Source organism: Enhydra lutris, unplaced genomic scaffold (assembly GCF_002288905.1).
Source record: "Enhydra lutris kenyoni isolate GAN:26980312 unplaced genomic scaffold, ASM228890v2 scaffoldscaffold67, whole genome shotgun sequence".
Classification (NCBI taxonomy): Eukaryota; Metazoa; Chordata; class Mammalia; order Carnivora; family Mustelidae; genus Enhydra; species Enhydra lutris.
The window spans coordinates 7,146,026-7,152,025 of record NW_019154151.1 but is presented as its reverse complement, the minus strand read 5'-3'; positions in this window follow the sequence as shown (position 1 = coordinate 7,152,025).

Sequence of the window (6,000 nt, the reverse complement as noted above, 5' to 3'; positions counted from 1 at the left end):
ATGGAGGACAAGGGGAGTTAGAGAGGAGAAGGGAGTTGGGGGAAATTGGAAGGGGAGGTGAACCATGAGAGACTATGGACTCTGAAAAACAATCTGAGGGGTTTGAAGCGGCGGTGGGTGGGAGGTTGGGGGAACCAGGTGGTGGGTATTAGAGAGGGCTTGGATAGCATGGAGCACTGGGTGTGGTGCAAAAAGAATGAATACTGCTATGCTGAAAATAATAAAAATTAAAAAAAAACTCTTCCAGTTTTATTGTGAAATAATTGACATGCATCACTACGTTTAAGGTATACATCATTGTATTTGATTTACAAATGTTGTGAAATGAATACCACAACAGGTTCAACATGCATCTTCTCATATGGATAAAATCAAAAGTAAAGAATAAAGGAAAAAATAACTTATCCTCGTGATGAGATTCTTAGAATTTGTTCTCAACTTTTCTATATATCATACAGTAGTCTTAGCTATAGTCATCATGGTGTACATGAAATTCCTCATACTTATTTGTAACTGGAAGTTTGTATCTTTTGACCACTCTCTTCAAATTCCCCCTCCCCAAAACCTTTGCTTCTGTAACCGTAAGTCTAATCTTTTTTTTCTATAGTTTGTTTAGATTCTGCATAAAAGAGGCCATAAAGTATTTGCCTATCTCTGATGTGTATCACTTATAATGTCTTCAAGGTCCATCCATGTTGTCACAAATGCTAGTATTGCTCATTTTTTATGATTAGATAATATACACTGTATATATATATTTTTTCAGTCATAGAAGGAAGATATGAGATATATGCTTATACATACATTATATATGTGTACATATCTAATGTGTATATCTAAAATATATAATGTATATATAATATATATAATGTGTATATAATATATATAATGCATATATATAATGTATATATCTCACAACTTCCTTATCCATTCATCCAGGATATTTGACAATGGAGAAAAGATAGTCTCTTCAATAAATGGTGCTGGGATAATTGTATATTTACATGTAAAATAATGAAACTGTTCCCATATCTTATATCACTCACAAAAATGAACTTAAAATGAAAAAAAAAAAAGGAAAGAAAGACTTAAATGTAAGACCTGAAACTAGGTCCTATCCAGCTCATTGTTTAGGGACCTGAATACGGCCTGAGTGTGCACTGAATTCCCTGGGCAGGTGAGTCCACCAGTCTTGCTTTGCAGACAATAGAAACCATGGATTGTGCTCTCTGTCATCATAGTGGTGCTGAGTGGGCTATGCCACTTCCTGTATTCTCTGGTTAGTTTCCCTGCTTGGACAGGTTGAAGGCTGTATTCAGTGCTAGTAGAGTCATGATTTAAATTTCCTGTCCAGGCATAGCAAAAGAATAAAATTCCCTTATCTTAATTCAAGCCAACCTGCAAGTTACCTGGCTGAACAGGGTTACTACCTTTGCCTTGACAACTATGAGTTTTGTCTTCCCTTCTCTCAGCTTGAGTGTGGCTATACCACACAGCTTTCAGGTGTTTTCATTATCCCTTTTGGTCAGATTGGTCCAGAAGACACTCTGCACAGAGGGCGGGATTATTTCTCAGCACTCTTACCTGGAAAGGAGGAAGATGGACCACTCTAGCCTACTCTCAGTTTTTTAAATAAGATCTCTGGTTGAGAGGGGCTAGGATCTACCTTCAATCTCATCTATGAATGAATACCCCTGCCTGTGCATAGCACAGGAATCTTCCACTCCCAGTACTGGCTTTGCTCTGGGAGCAATCAGTGTTGCCGACTTTACTCTTGGCTCCAGTGCCAATGAGTTATATAGCTTCTAGGAGTTGTTATCAGCACTTCTGATAGATAAGGTTGGAAGGTACATTTCATAGTGGTTGGGGCTGTGACTCAGCAAGTTGCCTGAGCATGGGCAAACCAAGTTTTAGGGCAAAGAAAACTCCTCATTTGAGGATATCAGTCAAGCAGATCTGTACCTAACTGAGATCCCTGATTAGAGTGTGCCCTTGACTTGGTTCAGCAGGTGAATAAAACTTCTGGTTGTGATTACTACTTAGGCACTGCAGGTATGGACTTGAAGTGCCAAGATCCATCTGCTGATTGTTGCAAACCCCTTCTTGATTCTTCATCACAGATTCTCAGTGGCTGGGCCCTATATATTCTCCTGAAATCCTTATGGTGTAATTTCAGAGTAGGGGCTTCCACAAAGTAAGTCAGAATGCTGGGGGAAACTGGCTGTACACCACCTAAAGGGAAGTTGAGAGCTGGGATTTTTCATCTTATTCTGTACTGAGCAGTGGGTGGAGGTATGGATTCTATCAGTTCAATCTGTCAGATTTTCTGGACTGGTATGTTATAATCCAGTCCTTTGGGGAGCCTTTATGGAAGTTTGGACATCTTATATGTAAACTAACTCTTTCCCTCCCATGGGAGAAACTTGGTATCAGCAAATCTCTTCCTGATCATTTGTCACAATGCTGAGAACAGGGATTTTGGTGAGAGAGTATCCTGAATCTCCTTATTGACTTCCGTGAGTCTAATTTCATGTTTACTTGGAGGTATGGGAGACTTTCAATTAGTTTCTGGATTTCTCATGAAGGGAACTTGTCCATGAATTGTTGCTGAATAGGTGTGTTTGTAGGGGGAAAGGAGGGTCCGGGGCTTCCTCTTCACCATCTTGCTGATGTCACACCACACATTATTTCATTTTATGGTAGGCTTGCCAGACTTATATTTATCCTTGATTTTTGGAATTCATTGGACAAAATTTTGTTGTTACAACCTAGTGGGGAAAAAATGAGGTACATGGACTGAATAATGTTGATTGGATTACTCTACTCAAAAATAACAAATAGATTGTTGACAATCTAAAGGCCAAACTCTACATTTTTAAAATTTTATTTATTTATTTGTGTGTGTCTGTGTGAGAGAGAGAGAGAGACCAAGAGAGAGCAAAAGCTGGGGAAGTGGCAGGCAGAGAGAGAAGCAGGATCCCTGCTGAGCAAGGGGCCCAATGTGGAACTCATCCCAGGACTTTAGAATCGCGACTTGAGGTGAAACCAGACAAGTAACTGACTGAGCCACCCAGGCATCCCCAAAGGTCAAATTTTAAAAATATGTCCCAAAACTTTGTCTTAACTTTTTCAAGTTGAATTTTAAAAGTAAAGACCTTAATACAAACATGTAAATTATGCTTATATGGATAGTATTATGGATATTGGAAGTGAGCATTTGGGTATCTTATTTTAGGAAAAACTTGAACTCAGGGGAAGATGAGAAACATGCTGGTAAAAAAGGAATGTTACCTGAGGAACTTAAAGGAATAGAAGATGTTTAGCCTGGAAAACAGAAATTTTGAGAAGAGAATGTGAGATCTATTTCCTACAGTTCAAATTGTACTACTATATGCTATATGTAGACTGAATCTGTATTGCTTAAAGTAGAACATAGAAAAATTGATGGAAATTATAGAAAACCAGATTGTCACCTAATCTTCGAGAAAGCAGGAAAGAGTGTCCAATGAAAAAAAGACAGTCTCTTGAACAAATGGTTTTGGGAAAATTGGGCAGCCACATGCAGAAGAACGAAACTGAACCATTTCCTTACACCACACTTGAGAATAGACTCAAAATGGATGAAGGACCTCAATGTGAGAAAGGAATCCATCCAAATCCTTGAGGAGAACACAGGCAGCAATCTCTTCGACCTCAGCCACAGCAACTTCTTCCTAGGAACATCACCAAAGGCAAGGGAGCAAGGGCAAAAATGAGCTATTGGGGCTTCATCAAGATCAGAAGCTTTTGCACAGCAATGGAAACAGTGAACAAAACCAAAGACAACCAACAGAATGGGAGAAGATATTTGCAAACGACATATCAGATAAAGGGCTAGTATCCCAAATCTATAAAGAACTTATCAAACTCAACACTGAAAGAACAAATAATTCAATCAAGAAATGGGCAGAGGACATGATCAGACATTTCTGCAAAGAAGACATCCAGATGGCCAACAGACATATTAAAAAGTGCTCCACATCACTCGGCATCAGGGAAATACAAATCAAAAGTACAATGAGATACCACCTTACTCCAGTCAGAATGGCTAAAATTAACAAGTCAGGTAATGACAGATGCTGGTGAGGAAAGGAGAGAAAGGGGAACCCTCCTACACTGTTGGTGGGAATGCAAGCCGGTGCAACCACTTTGGAAAACAGCATGGAGCTTCCTCGAAAAGTTGAAATTAGAGTTACCCTATGCCCCAGCAATTGCACTACTGGGTATTTACCCTAAAGATACAAATGTAGTGATCCAAAGGGGCACATACACCCAAATGTTTATAGCAGCAATGTCCACAATAGCCAAACTATGGAAAAAACCTAGATGTCCATCAACAGATGAATGGATAAAGAAGAGTGGTATATATATACAATGGAATGCTATGCAGCCATCAAAAGAAATGAAATCTTGCCATTTGGGATGACTTGGATGGGACTAGAGGGTATTATGCTTAGTGAAATAAGTCAATCAGAGAAAGAAAACTATCATATGATCTTCCTGATATGAGGAAGTGAAGATGCAACGTGGGGGATTTGGGGGGTAGCAAAAGAATAAATGAAGCAAGATGGGATCAGGAGGGAGACAAACCATAAGAGACTCTTAATCTCACAAAACAAACAGAGTTGTCTGGGGGAGGGGGATAGGGAGAGGGTGGTTGGGTTATGGACATTGGGGAAGGTATGTGCTATGGTGAGTGCTGTGCAGTGTGTAAACCTGGCGAGTCACACACCTGTACCCCTGGCGCTAATAATACATTACATGTTAAAAAAAATAAAAAAAAATATTAAAAAAACCAGATTTGAATAAAAGAACAAATTTCTAATAATGGAAAATTCTGCTTCTTGTAATAGCTTCTTCAACTCAGGAATTTGATTATATATTTAGTACAATTTTACTATGTTATTATTTTTCTTTCCATATAACTTCTATAGTTCTTAAACTGATACATTACGACTATGGTATCACTGGTAAACAACTTAGCAGAGTTTTAGGGTGGGACAGTTATACAATATTGTGATTTATTTTTATTGTTGAAAAAGAAGTGAACTTCACAAAATGTTACCATATGTTGAAGTTGCAAAAGGGAGGCTGAAAATAATGCAAAATGCTGAAATCTCAGAGAAATTAGAAATGGAAACTTGGGATCAACAAAGTAAAAAAAATGACCTATGTACTTTGATTATTCTATTTTTATCAAACCAGTGGTTCATTTTCTTTTAGTCATTCTCAGGCTAAGAAGGACACTAAGCATGAATTTGTTTTGCCGGAATACATGGACAGACAAAATCCATGTGGTATTTTATAAATGACATTATATAAATAAATGAAACACTGCCTAAATTACTAAATGCTGATTGCAATATTCTGTTTTGTTTCTTGTAAATATTTTATAGAAAAACTTAATCAAAGCTACTTGAAGACGGAAATTAGGGTTTATGCTACTTTAATCATTTATAGTATAATGGTTAAAAGATGCACTCTTGATTCTAACACTCAGGGCTTGAGTCTACACTTGAGCAAGTTATTAAATAAATCACTCTGTGCCTGTCTCCTAATCTATAGAGTGGGCAAAATAGTATTGCCTAATTCTTAGACTTTCATGAGAATTAAAAAGGATAATTCATGAACAGTGTCTAGCCGTGTCTGGTACAAAGTAAGCACTCAGTAGTGATCACTATTACTATTAATAATCATATCTGTCTACCCTAAAAAGGGAGTTCTATCCCCACAGACTATTCAACCAATCTACCTCTGCTGACAGAAGCAGTTAAAATTCAGGTTCTGGAAAACAATGGTTAAGGTTTTCCACAGTTGGACTTTTGTTCCCACTTCAGATTTAGAAAAAAAAAAGTACAGAATAGAGATTGAAAAGTCTTTCTGTATTAAAAGGAAAGATGTCCACACTTAACATTTTTTGATTTATAATAAGAAAAGGTGAAATTTTATAATAATCTAGAA